Source organism: Pyxicephalus adspersus, chromosome Z (genome assembly GCF_032062135.1).
Source record: "Pyxicephalus adspersus chromosome Z, UCB_Pads_2.0, whole genome shotgun sequence".
NCBI lineage: Eukaryota > Metazoa > Chordata > Amphibia > Anura > Pyxicephalidae > Pyxicephalus > Pyxicephalus adspersus.
The window spans coordinates 71,432,377-71,447,708 of NC_092871.1; positions in this window are offsets into that span (position 1 = coordinate 71,432,377).

Sequence of the window (15,332 nt, forward strand, 5' to 3'; positions counted from 1 at the left end):
ATATATATATATATATATATATGTATATGTATATATACTTTGAAATATATATGTTATATATACTTCAGAAATGGAACAAAAGATTAGTATTTTTACAATTATATACTATGAATGCTTTAGAAAAAATTAACAAAGTAAAAATAAAATAGAGAAAAATAATCAAATATATATGTGAAATGACATATGTACAAATTAACATTTTGTATATCTTTATTATTATTGTTATATTATTATTTATATTATTAATAAAAATAATTTTAATATAGTACATTTATAATTAATAATATAAATACAATGGATTTGAATAATCTTCCCATGTAACTTTTTATATATAATATTGCTATTTCTATTTTATCGTAATAATGAATTTGTGACCTATGAATATTAGCTGTGTCACTGGCAGTTTGCCAACCAGGAGAAAAATCCTTCCATACTATTTGTGTTCACAGTTTCTTTTTTTTTAGACCTACAATTACTATTAGATTTTTGTGTTTTTGTATTTGTTTGAATGATGTTTTTTCAGACTATTTTTTGTAATTTTTTTACCTAAAGTTATTGGACATTTTAAAATTGAATTTCACAGAACAGATCAAAGAGATAAAGATATTAGGCTTGGACATGTTTTTTGTGCAAAATCTTGATGAAAGGAAAAAATTCCTAATAGGACTCCATATACTGAAGGGTAATTACAAATAAAAAAAGTGCACAAGTTCACATCCATTCCGAAATAATATTAAATTGATAAAATATTACCCAATTAGTAATATTTAGCAAATACAAAATATTGGAAATAAGAGTGATATATTGGAAATTAGTATTAGTTTTAATTAGTATTAGCAGAAAAATTATTAGAAATACCTATTATAATATTACAATCTATTATAAATCTATAATATTATTACAATCTATCACTAAATAAAATACACAGCATCAAATTTGTCATGTTAAATGTTTTGATAATGCTATGAATAATCAATATCACTGGGTGTCATCTGCAAATTCATAAAAACTTGGTCATCTAAATCTGTTGAAATGTTAGAACATAAACTTATTTCACTTTGCTAAACAATAAAAAAAACTACATTTATGATTTGATGAGTACATTAAGTCATAAAATGAATCAGTGAGGTGAGATAAATGTGTAAATGATTTGGGGTAATTACTGAAAAATGGTTGAGGTCTACATTTTATTTAGGCTTTTTTTGGAGTAGACTATATGACTTTATATAAAGAGTCAGCGTTTAAATGTCAATGAATTCTTACTAAGCTGACGATTTAGTTTAGTTGGATTTTCATATATTAATTTCTACAGTGTTTGAAGTAATTTTGTTATATTTTACTATTCTATATTGTGTACCATAGATGGAATTATAGATCTTTCCTTTGTTCATACCATTTCTTTTGTTTTTTTTATCTTTTTTTTTTTTTTTTTAAGAAACAAGAATTCAGTATTGTCTGCCACAATTTTCTGTACCTAACATGTAAAAACGGAAGTCATATGACTGCTTACAAAGACACAGCTTTCCAATGATGCATTTGTTACCTTATCTTGATTTCCGACCACAAAACTTGACCATACATACCCATATGGAACAAAACTATAACACAAAATTCTTTACAGTGAGCACACCTTGCTAGGATAATATTGGCCTGTTTCCTGTCATGTATGCCCTGCTATAAAGAAGCAGGCAAGCAGGGGCTGGAGGCAAGCAGGGGCTTTTTTTTTTACAATGCACTAATAAAATCTTGAAATATATTCTTTTAATATTTGCCATTATGTTAAAAATAAAATTTGGCTTGATTTTATTTAGTCTGCATCATTATATTCATATGTCATTATATTTTAAAAATATAAACATACATTTTCAAAATGTGTTCGCACAGTAGGACTGTCCATGATACTACTACAATAACCTCATATGCATTTTTCAGTACTTTTGGATGTTCAAAATTTAATTGTATCATGATTTTCTTTTCTTGGGTCTTTGCCAATTAAAAAAACAGCTGTGAGCAATATCTGGTCCAATCTATAGGTTTATAGAGCAGTAACCGCGACATTCACCATACATTTTGAAGTGATAAATATTTCCTTCTTGTATGAAAGGAAATACTGGACATTTACTAGTATATCATTTGTTGAAGTAACCAAACACAGCTTTACTTTAATAATTAAGCTCTGTAAACATTTGCTTTGCTAAGTGTGCTAGTGTAATTCTAATAAATTTGAGAAATGTTTGCGGACTATTTCAGATTGTTTGATGAATATGTAAACATTTTTGGCTGCTGTAGCACAGTAAAGACCTGTAAACATAATGAAAACGTATTGTATCTAATTGTTTTATTAGATATTGCAAATGTAAGAATTTATTTACAAATTTACAAGTTGTATATAAAACCCTAGTAATGCTTTTAACATTCAAACATTCACATTTTCATATATATTTTTTGTGCTTTCAGTCTTGTGTTTTTATTAGAAGCAAAATAACCCCTCTTAACTTTCTGAAATATTTTCTATCAGAAAATACTGTCCAGACAATTTTGACATAGTGGGCTTTGGAAAAAAACTTTTTAGGGGGACTAGTCCATACAGGAAACTCTACAGCTATATCATCAAGCAAAACATTGCTTGAGTAGGCAAAAATTACAGATTGGCAGAGAATTGGCAGAGAATAAACACTACTCACCCTACTTGGCAGTGCAACAATAAAAATCATGGCTGCATTGTTTTTCTTGTAACATACGCAGTGATTTATGTCATCATCATAAAAATATAAAAATATATTAAAAAACAATAGTTTTAAATCTCTGATCCCTGTCTTTATGTTCTGTAAGTAGGCATGTGTCAATGTGATGCCATGTACACACAGATTTTGGTATATTAGGCCAAATTGCTACAGAGAAAGACTAGCAAAATATCGGAGCTCCTAAAGTTAACATATGAAAAGTTACCACACTAACACCCACATTTTAAATAGGGTCTATTGGCAAAATATGTATAAAAAAAGATTCCAAATCTGATGAATCAGAAATATATTCAAACCATTCTAGTCACCAAATAACCAATTTTAGATGAATACACATTGGAAATAAAATATAACAATCATTTTGCAGCATACTGGAGTATTTTTTTTATTATCTTAAACAGGTGTCTCCAATCATTATAATGAACGATCCTTTAGATTTTAGAAGGGATGAACTGTGGTCAGGACACAAACTTTAGGAGTACACAAACAAAGTCTTTAGGAGTACAAGGTGCTTGAGGGTTGTTGGTCAGTGAAAGAAAAAAACTACATAGCATGTGGTCAAAGAAAGGAGGAATAATGGCCCATTGTGGAATGGTGCCTCATTGTGTCAGTAGGAGAAACATTGCATCAAGGGTAGGATGAAGGCAAGCAAAGGGCTGTACACTGGGGACCAATGGTCTAAATGATCACTGAATAGCAATAAAAACTTGACAGACTTTGAAATCCTTCAACAGTCTATTTGAAACTAACCCCTACGAATTGATAAAAGAATTTAGTTCTTTACATCCCTATAAACACTTGGCCACACAGCATTTTTTGTTCTAGAATTATTATTAATAAAGTGTTAATTACAACGTTGAAAGTGTTATTATAAAGAAATAATATACAAAGATCAAGCATTTCTTAAATGCTTGTGTCCATTTGTCAACTTATTCATTAACCAATGCATAATAGAAGTGCTAAATTCATCCTGGACATCAAGGTTTCAATGAACCCTGGTAATAAAAAGGTTAGTAGGACTATGGAGTAAAAATGATTATGGAGCTTTACTGGTTAATTGAGGTAATGAGGTGTATACATGTCATACTGTTTTGTTTCTGTAAGAGATAAATGTATAAATATGATAGCAGTTTTCAGTCTCAAAAGCATAAGAGAAAAGCACATTTTTCTTCCACTAGCAGATGTTATATGGATACAGTATGTGTACACTCCATATTTTTCAATTCTCTTTGTGTTTTACTAGACCTAGATATATAAAACTTTCATAAAAAGCATGGATCTAGAAGATTATCCACCAGGGAATATTTCTGTATATGTCATCTTCACTACTTTATAAATTTTATCCTTTTGTGTTTTGAAATATTGTATATAAACTGCAGAGTATGTGCAAATGTTTGTACAGACTGGAGAAGATTGGCGATAATGGGAGCAAGCAAACCTTAAAAGGATTTCTTAAAAATCATTTGCTATTAGTTGGTAAACAAAAACCTAAAAAAGATTTATTCCAGGTTTGCTACATCACCCACATTTTCCCTTGATAGACTATTCTCCAGTTCAGTTTAAAAAATCAGGCCCATTGTGAGTGCATAGTAAATGCTGTGAAGATACAAATAGGATATCCATGCACATTCTACATTCTTAAGCTTTTGTAAATCAGACCCAACCTGTTGCCAGCAAAACTAGTTATGCAGAAGTTTGCTAATTAAAAAGACATATTTTTAAGTCTTTTATTGCCCAGTGCTGAATCGGTCAACATTAGCAAATGTATTCTTGTATGGATTAAAAAAAATTTAATAAAATAAATGAAATAGGGGATTTTAATTACATTGTTGTGTATTTTGTGATTCATATTTTTTTTCATTACTACCTACTTTCAAATCCTGTATTTTTGAAATAACAAAATATGAAATATATACAGGTAAATTAGTCAATATATAGGTTCATATTTTTCACAACTTCTTTTACCAGGCAGCTACTTTTTGTTCCTTTAGCTGTTCACATGTTGGGTCATGTGTTTTCTAATGTAGTTCTTCTGTCCTTCCTGGTTACATTAGCTTACTTTCTTTTTGTCCTGCATGGGTCCTAATAACTATGTCTATCAAAATTTTGCTTTTGTTCAGTTTTAGGGCCATTAAGTCAAACTAATCCAAAATTCTGAATGTCCCAAAACCAAAATAATTCACTAGGAAAAAAGTTGTGGTGGTCTATTTGGGATTTGGAAATTAACTACAGCAGCCAAAAGCACCAAACTGTAATGATAGGATATTCAAATGGGCTGTTTAAGAAAGAAGGACAATTTGTAGAGCAGTTGTTAGAGGTCATTTTTTATTATACAAAAATTATAAACACCTTTCAGAACTGTACAAACTCAATAACTACAATTATACAAACTTTAAATTGTGTCCTTTCATTTATTTATCTATTTATTTTTTTATTGATCCAATGGTGATTTAAAACAGAAATACCAGCTCAATCGACAGTGCACAACTGCACAATGCTTGTTGTAATAAATGCTTTACTTCCAAAACGCCCATTACAATGGACAATGATTAAGATGATGCCTGCTTTATAAAACAGCTACACTAACTCCATTTTTTTTTGCCTATACATATACCCTGTCTGCAGTAAGTTTTAATAATATGTAAGTAATATAATTCTACGCATTCTGATTCTCACAGAAGTAGTAATCAGCCATTCTTGGTTCTCTAAAATGCCTTACCTCTATAATAGCTTTAGAATATTAGTCTTTTTTAAATTTTGTGGAACCAAACCAAATGACTGATATTCTGGTTCTACTTTAGGCCAAATCCAAATAGCAACACTACCAATAAAAAACTGTTTATTCTTCTATGTTTGCTACCATTTCTGCAATATAATTCTGGCTTTAACTGCACTACCTACCCTTTCCTTTGTCCTCGCAAGCACAATCTGCCCTACTTATCTGTTAGTGAGCTGTGCAATAGGTAAAGGTTTCTGACTGCTTTATATTTCAAGTATGGCATTCAGCACATTGTCATTGGGAGTTGTGATTCCCCGTGCCTAGGGTTCCTATTTCTCCAGTTATTGCCAAGTTCCTATTCCCATACTCTTGGCTTTGTCTCAGTACTGCCAGCAATCACCTTTGGTTAATTACTACTAATTATTTCTAGCGAGATTTTAAAAAACAAATGTGAATATTTTGGCAAAATGCATCAAGTAAATGAGAAAGCAAAATTATACTTTGCAATAGGTTGCATAATGAATTTATTTACTAAGGATTGATACATAAGCTTTTTCATAATTTAAGTAGAAAGAAGGTAGGTGGAATTTTACAATGTTTAGGGTTTACAGAGAAGTGAGTGCTTTGAATAGCAGCACACTTGTTATTTATATGCTATTTTAAAAATGTGAAGTCTGTGTTGTGAAATAATTCTGCCTCACTGTGCTCTGAGACAACAGCACAGAAAAGTTACTAACATGGATGTCAAAAGAAGAAACTCTATCACTGGATAAAAGCTGTCCCTACCTCAAAGAAACTGTAATTTTGCTTAATCCGCTTTATCTTGATAAAATATTTGAGAGTTGTGTGTGATCTTGAATCATCTTTTTAACATGTATAGAAAACAAATTAAAGAGAATTAAGTGAATATCAGTAAAAGGTTTAAAGGATTAGTTCACTTTCAAAAAATTTGAACCTATTCTCCATCTTTTACTGTGCAAGTCGCACTTACGACCATCTCCTCTGACAACTACACTGTACAAAACTGTACAGTGTATATTCACATAACATCTTCTCTTCTGTCTTGTGGGCTCCCTTTGTCTTCCTATTCCACGTCCCTCTGTCTTTTTCAATTAAAATTCGCTTGATGACCAGGTTAAAGGTAGAGAACCAGGCTGTTAAGAATCTGAATATGTACCCTTTAATGTTTACACTGAAGCCACTATGGTTTTCTAAAACTAATTTTTTTTTACCACGTGCAAAAACGTGCAAAACTTTACACATTAGGATTTATTCATAATTTTTATTACTTTACCAAACAATTAATTTACTGAATATATGAACATATTTACTGAAATTATTTTACGCCTGGGTGAAAATCATTTGAATATTGATAAATTGGCAGAGTATATTGAACATTTAACAAGCAGTAAAATGACCATACCAATTTTTAAAAAAATTAAGTAAAATATAGGCCATAGTCAGCAGTATCCTTGCTGTATATAGCAGAGAGCAGCCAACAGTATCTTCTTTCAGCTGATAATGAAGACATATTCCTCAGGATTACAGGGCCTCTGACTCCTTCCTCCTTATTGCATTGTTGATTTCTTTGTTGGGAATTCCAAAGAGTAGCACTTTGGTTTTGCCACTGAATTGACCAGGGCTATGAGAATTTGAGTGCATTTCAAGATCTTCAGGACACTATATAATTCATGTCATAGTCAACATTTGTTTCATCATGATTTCATTAGGAAACTCAGAAATTTCAAAATTTTCTGATTTTGATCGAAATATAATTAAAGTCTGCAGACATTGAATTTTCAAATTTATTGAAAAGTCCCTGGACATACATGTGGAAGATCTGTGGGAAAAAAGCTAGTAAAAGTACCGTCAGGAAAACCAAGAGTACAATAATGATTGGAGCAGCCATATTGCCTGGCTAGGTCATTTCTTGTTCAGAGGGGAACTGTACATGTCAGAAAAGATATTTTGTTGCTTACTGTCATTTCACTTGTTACTGCAGGTTTCCTGGTTTATATACACAGTGCTTAGATGCTTAACTGTTCTCCATAGACCAGAGTTACAAAAAATATTAATAACAATAATCAAAGAAAAGTAATTTTAAAAAAATTGCCATTTATTTAAAACGTTTTTATGCCTCCCTGAGAAAAATCCATTGTCAGTTACAACGAGTGCCAATCCCTGATGCTGACAAGCTAATTGCTGCTATAAAATATTTCACAGTTGATGCTATGTAAAAAATTTTTTACATAGATTATTTACATTTATAAAATTTATAACATTTGTCAATGACTCATTCAATATATGGAGTCTATAGCTCTTGTAAAGCAGTATATTCAAGATTCCCCTCTGTTCTTGTATGTGACAAATAACAATATGCCAGCCCCAAATTAACAAGATTAGTAATAAAAAGAAGAAACAAAGGTGGCTTTTTAAGGCACCACAGATGAGTCTTATACTGCATCACATATATAAAACGTTAAGTTAATTATAACTAAATTATAAACTATAATTTTTTTCTCACTACTGTATTGAATTCATATCTTCACTATATAACATTATTACACATTTTCCATGTAGGTGTATTCATAGAATACCGCTCTTCTGGCGGAACTTAAAGACAGCTTAATGATCAACAGATATGTAAGTCATTCCCCTTATACCTATATCCTTACTGTTCATTTTTAAATAGGAGCACTTACTCTATACCTTATCCTGTGCTAAATACTTATCACTGATGTTGGTTTGTTTTGAGATGCTTTAATGTCAACATGCAATTAATTATAATTTATACTGTTATTGTTCAAATACATATGTTGCCTCAAACATATGGGAAGGTTTGATACAAGTGTTTTCTGTTATGAGATTGCTTTTTTTCTTTGGTCTTTTGAATTTGCTTGGCATGCTGATTACTCCCATCTTGTGATCTAGTTCATTGTACATGTCTCCACATCTCCTCAAGAAGCCTAAAACTGCAAAATGCATTAAGAATTGAGGGAACTGCAATTTTTGATCTTTATTATAATCCAAACTGTTGTAAACAGAATTACTATGTTTAGCACCATTGTGGCCCAGAACATAAACATTGAATCATGTGTAGTTTTATCTATGGAAGTAAACATCTGGTATGTATACCTTAAAAAGCTTCCTTTGCTTTACTTCTTTTTTTTTTCATAGTCAGTGGCCCCTAACATATTGTGGAAGCATTGTCAAGTAAAAAAGCAAAACACTAGAGCCCCATTAGCGTCTTTTAGTGTCTGAAGTTGCATGATCAGTTACCCAGGCTGGCTCAGCACTACCTTTGTGCCTATTTAATTTATCAAAAAAAAAATGGTTTGCTGACAGTAAGTCTGGTAAAAAGCCTCAATCATGTCCTCCATCCAAAAAAAATTTTAATAATTACATAGTCATCCTAGTGTTACTGTTACTGTCCTCTGAGCTTCTTTTTTCCATTTTAAAAATGTATGTGTGTTTATTTCCATAAAGCTTATCGATATGCCTAATATTAAAGTGTGAAACCATGAATAGTGTTATTATAAGTGTTGTTGTTCGAATCGGGTCATCCTAATGTTCAACCTGAATATGGCCGTTCGAATTCGGGTCGACCCGACCTGAATATTGTTGGATTCAACACCCCGAATTTTGGCCCTCCCAAAATCCCCAGGGACCTTCCCCATAATGCCTAGGGCCCTCCAATAACAGCAGGGATGCTCTCCTTCATGTTTGCTGTGGTAGGCAGCCGATTGGCTGCCTGTCACTGCATGCCACACAGGCAGCCATTGGCCTATATAAGGCCAGGGCATGCCTGCATTTACCACTCCTGATTTACTAGCATCACAACCCTTCTGTGCTGCTTGGCTTGCTTTGTCAAAGTAAAAAAAAGTGCTTTACTTAGTTAGACTGTGTCACACTCACACTATTAGTCGGATAGATAGATAGATAGATAGATAGATAGATAGATAGATAGTCAGTGTGTTACATACACGCAACCAGAGGCAGGGTCCCCCCGCTGACTGCGAGTACACTATCACACTTGTACTGAGAGACAGACACACAGACGCAGTGTATACTGCAGTATATAGTTTGTATACTGTGCTGCATATTACAAGCGTCACCACTGAAGCAAGGTGCTGCATACAACACACACAGCGCACTTGCATTTTTGGTGTCAACACTACCCTAAAAAAAATCCACTTAGAGTACAAATTTACACTTTGTGAAGCAAATTAGCTCCAAAGTATTTTGCAGGGCCACAAAAAAATTGTACAATTTCTGATCAAAGAGGAAGGGGCAGCTTTGGCAGGGGTGGCAAGCAAATCAGTATGAGTTTGTTTTTAGCTGCAGACCCAAGAACAAGAAGCACTGCTGTTGGTGGTGGGCTTCCATTATTGCCACACCATGAACAAGACGTAGTGGAGTACATGACCCAGCCTGGGTCAAGTGATTGTACCCCCTCTTCATCCCAGTCCCTGACACAGGCCTTACAGGTGTCCCAAACAGTCCATGATACACCTGTTCCTCCTAGTTCCTCAACAGCAGCTGGAAAGTCACGTGTACAGCAGTATGTGGAGGAGTCCCACCGAGGGGTTGGAGAGGCGGAGCTACAAGAATTCCTTCAAGATGCTCAGTTGTTTCAGTCATCTGACGAAAAGAGTCAGTTCACAGGCTTTCCCTCCACTTTCTTTTCACCCGCACCTTCTGAGCTAGATGAGCCAATTCAAACTGGCTGCAAAAGGCTGCTGCTTCCTTTTGGCACATAAAAGGAAACTGTCAAAAACCTAAACAAACTTGGAACATATTGCATGAGCACTCATTTAAAAAGCCACCACCCGGTAACCTGGCAGGAGCACCTGGTCAAAGCACCTGTGCGACCACCTCCGCCCAAGAAGCAAGCTCCAACTGCTTGATCTTCCTCCGCTGCCTTTCCTCCTTCTGCTACCAAAGTTACCTGTGCTGCTGCCAGCAATTTGAGTGGGGCATGTAGCTGAGCATCACCTTTTTCAGGCTCCACCAGCGGTGAGCAGGAGCTCCAACGCAGATCGATTGCTGTTTGTCGCATTGCTAGCAGTCAAGACCAGGCATCATTGTCATCCCCCACAACTTCTACCCCATCATCCAATCCTTTTGTGTTTAGCATTAGCAGCATCCAACCTTCTATCCCCCAGATTCTGGAGCGCAAGAGGAAATATGGCCCAAATGACCCCAAAACAAAGCTAATCAATGCGACAATTGCACAGCTGGTTGCCTTTGAGCTCCCCTATACCGGCTGGTGGACTTCAATGCATTCCAGTACACATTCCTTTGCGCGAACCCACAGTATGTTATCTCCAAGCGACAGTATTTTGCAAACAAATGTGTTCCTGCTTTGCAGGAACAAGTGCAGAGCAATGTGTCCATGGCCCTGCAGCACTCAGTTTCTGGCAAGGTGCACCTGACAACCGACAGTTGGTCGAGCAAGCATGGAGTGGGAAGATATATTTCCTATACAGCTCGCTGGGTAACTTTGGTGGCAGCAGGGGAAGATGCAGCTGCAGCAAGGCCTGCATACCTACTTCCGCCCAGAGCACATCGCCATGCAATCTCCTCCTCGACGTGCACTTCTATCCCCTCCTCTGACTCTTGTGCATCAACCTCTTCCTACAGGGACACTTTGCTGTGAGGACCCAGCACCTCCTATTCAGCAGCATCTGTTCACCGCCAGCAACAACCTGCAGTTTGCTTTTTTGGTCCACAATTCAGATGTTGCCACGCAGTCCTGAGGTTGTGAAGCCTGGGTTCCCTCAGCCACACAGGCGCAGCCATTCTAAGTGCCCTGCGGGAGCAGGAGGACATATGGCTAACTCCCAACAGACTCCAGCCAGGCAAGATCATGTGTGACAACGGGGGCAATCTGCTGGCAGAACATGCCATTCAGATCCTTGCCTGCCCAGCCGCAAGTGTGTTATCTGAAAGAGCGTTCAGTGCAGCTAGGGGTGTAGTGAGTGACAAGCAGATTAGGCTCTCCCCAGAAAATCCAAATCACTTTTATTAAAATGAATAAGGCTTGGATCGGCAATGACTTCAACACTCCCTCTGCAGAGTGAACTGATTAGTCGTCAACTGCTGCATGGCCTGCTGACACCATAATGGGAAGAGCACTTTCACAGCCTTCTGCATCTCCTTCTACTCCTCCCCCTCGTGGCCCTCTACCTCTACTCTGTCTCTGAGACCTATAACTTGCAATGGAGCTGTGTAACCGGCTAATTTCTTTTACGGAGCACCTCCCTCAGAGCCCTCTGCCCCTATCCACTTTGAAGCCTATATCACTTGTAACAGAGCTGTGATTCATAAATAAATATTTGTATTTTTTGTAGGGAGATACAGAAATTTTTCTGTCCTTTTGGATAGATAGCAAGTGGTATCAGAAATAAATACCTGTATATTTTTAGAGAAATACAGAAATTTCGATGGCTTTTTTGAAAGATAGCAAGTAGGATCAGAATTAAATATCTTTGTTTTTTATGTATAAATACAGAAATTTTTCTATTTTTTGTGATAGATTGCCAGAGGTATTATAATTAAAGATCTGTATTTTTGGGAGAGAAATACAGAAAGTTTTATGGCTTTTTTGTTAGATAGCAAGTGGGATCAGAATGAAATATCTATATTTTTTTTACAGAAATACCGAAATTTTTCTGTTTTTTTGATAGATTGCAAGAGGTATCATAATTAAATATCTGTATTTTTTGGGGAGAAATACAGAAACTTTTCTGGCTGTTTTGATAGACAGCAAGTAGGATCAGAATGAAGTATCTGTATCTTTTTTTATAGATAAATACAGTTTTTTTCTGTTTTTTTTTAATGGTTGCAAGAGGTGTAATGAAATATCTGTATTTTTTTTAAAGAAATACAGAAATTTTTCTGGATTTATTGAAGGATAGCAAGGATAGCAAGAAAATTTTATGGATTTTTTGAAAGAAAGCAAGTGCTATCCGAATGAAATATCTGTATTTTTTATAGATAAATGCAGAATTTTTCATGGCTATTTTGATAGATAGCAAGTGGGATCAGAATTAAAAATCTGTTTTTTTTATGGATAAATATAAACATTTTTCTGGCTTTTGTGATTGGTTGCAAGTGGTATCATAATTTAAGTTACCTCTTGCGAACTATCACAAAAAACATAAAAATTTCTGTCTTTATTGATAAAAAATACAGATATTTTATTATCATAGCACTTGGTATCTATCCTAAAACCCATAAAAATTTCTATATTTCTCTCCCAAAATTATGGATATTTCATTCTGATAGCACTTGGTATCCATTCAAAAGGCCATAAAAAAATTATATATTTCTCTACATAAAATACAGATATTTAATTCTGATCGCACTTTGCTATATATCCCCAAAGCCATAAAAAATTATGTATTTCTCTCCAAACAATACAGATATATAATTCTGATAGCACATTGTATCTATTCAAAAAGCCATAAAAAATTATATATTTCTCTATAGAAAATACAGATATTTTATTCTGATAGCACTTGGTATCTATCCTAAAACCCATAAAAATGTATGTATTTATCTGAAACAATCACAGATATTTAACTGTGATAGCACTTGCTAGATATCCCCAAATGATAAAAAATGTATGTATTTTCCGCTGATTGGTCTCAGAGCCCACCGCCTCCTCCTCCTGCTGTTATTGATGCTGTCGCCTGTCCCGTACCTAACTCTAGATGCAAGATACTAATGTCGTCCACACTTGGTCTCAGAGCCCTCCTCCTCCTGCTGTAACCAATGCTGCCGCCTGCCCAGTACCCAAGTCTAGATGCAAGATACTAGGCCACTAGGGGGCGCATGTGCGAAGCAGACGGGCTGATGTGAGAATCCTGAGTCTGCTCTGCTCTACACCAGGACAAGCAGGGCTGCAAATGGGCACATTAAGCGGCGGTTTTGGCATTGGGAGGCTCCCTGAGTGAGGAGCAGTATAGAGGGAGGCTTGCAGCTGCAGAAAATCAGATGCCAACTCATGGTAAGAGCCGGCAGCAGCATGTGTTAGCACAGGCAGCCTCAGCATGCAGGAGAGCCAAGATGGAGGATTCCTCCATTCACATGTGTCAGGAAAAAAAGCGAGTGCTCTAGTGAAACAGAGATGTATACGGGGAGCCTGCCCTCAACACCAGTGGTTCAGTTACAGACTTCAGATTCAGAAGGCCTTTTGGAAAAATTTCAGTTAATGTTACATACAGCATTGGAGAGTACTACTAAGAACATTACAGAGCACATTACAAGGGAGCTAAGAGAGTTGGGCCAGCATAGAGTACAACTTTAGGGGCGAGTAGATGACGTTACCACTGTCCTGGAGGGGCATGAAGAGGATATTGAGTATTTGAAACAGGAGGTACAGCTTTAACATCATAAAATGGAGGATTAGGAAATAGGACTTTATGCCTGTGATCAATATGGGAAATCAGGCCAAGTGGAAAATCCTAACCTGCCAACATCACAAATATCTGAAATACATCAGCAAAAGAGGATTATGGAGCATAAGGTCACAGATCCATTTAAACATTTGAGACTCTCTTGGAGCAATATCTGAATACTTAATTTATTTGTGATCCTTTTTTTTTTTCTTCCTGCTTTATTTAGGGGTTATGGAATTAATGTTGGTCAAAATGTATGAAGGCCCCTTGTCAAATTGATATAATATGTTGGTAAATTTGGATATTTATCTACTAGCTTATCTGGGATATTAATTATGTATTTGTAAAGAGCATAAATTTCTTTTTAAATGGTTAGTTGAATATTTAGAAAAATGGCTTGATGTTAATAAGTATTAACCCCCTAAGGGGTGTTCCCGAGTGTGACTCGGGGCCGGAAAAATTGCAAAAAGCGGTAATCCAATCCAAGTCACACTCGGGGTACCTTTGGGGGACCCCCTTACCTTATGTCCGCGCTCCAGCGGCGATCTCAGGATCCCGCTGTGTTAGCCGGGCACTTCTCCGTTGGGGGCGTGGCCGGGCGGGAAGTTTAAAAGCAGATTACTCCGTAATCTGGGGAGTTAATCCTAAGAATTACAAGCCCACAATATAAACAAAAATTTCTATGCAAAAAAAATAGGATCACTTTTTGCATCAAAAAATTACAGAATTAGAACGCTAGGGGGGTTAATTGATGGGCCCTGGTCCTGATGTAGAGGTCACTGTGCTCTCTTGTAAGTTGCCAGGGATATCCTCTGCCATTTAATTAGGGGATATGCCTGACAACATTCTTGGGGCGACAGGAAAGATTCTGTCTTCACTTGTTTATATTGCATTTTTGTATTATCAGAAAGGAAGGAGGCGGGGTGAGAGCAGGTCCCCACTCTGCACGCCCTGGGTATATATATTATGCATAATGTCTAGTGTTTTGTTTGTTCAGTGTTATCCCTGTCTTAGTCTGTATTTTTTCCCTTTTGTTTCCGGTGTAAGGCAGGCGGCATATTGTATAAATGTTTGTAACAGGAAAAGGGTATATACGAATTACTCTTAATGTACAAGGTCTTAATTCCCCAGTTTAAAGGTCACAAGTAGAGATGAGCGAATCGAAGCTGACGAAGTGGCATTCGATCCGAATTTCAGAAAAAATTCGATTCGCAACGAATCCGAATTTCCTTGCGATTCGTTTCAACAAATCGCAAGGAAGTTATATATTTTTTCTAAAATGGCGGCTAGACGTGTGAGGACATGGGGCTAGGAACTCTGGGAAGGCGGGATGACTCATAATGCCATGCATGCAGCCTAGCAGCAGCCAGCCAGCCCTGTGACGTCACATCCCTTTAAATAGCCACAGCCATCTTGGATTAAGACATTTTACAGCATTCCGAGTGCAGGGAGAGATGTGTGCAG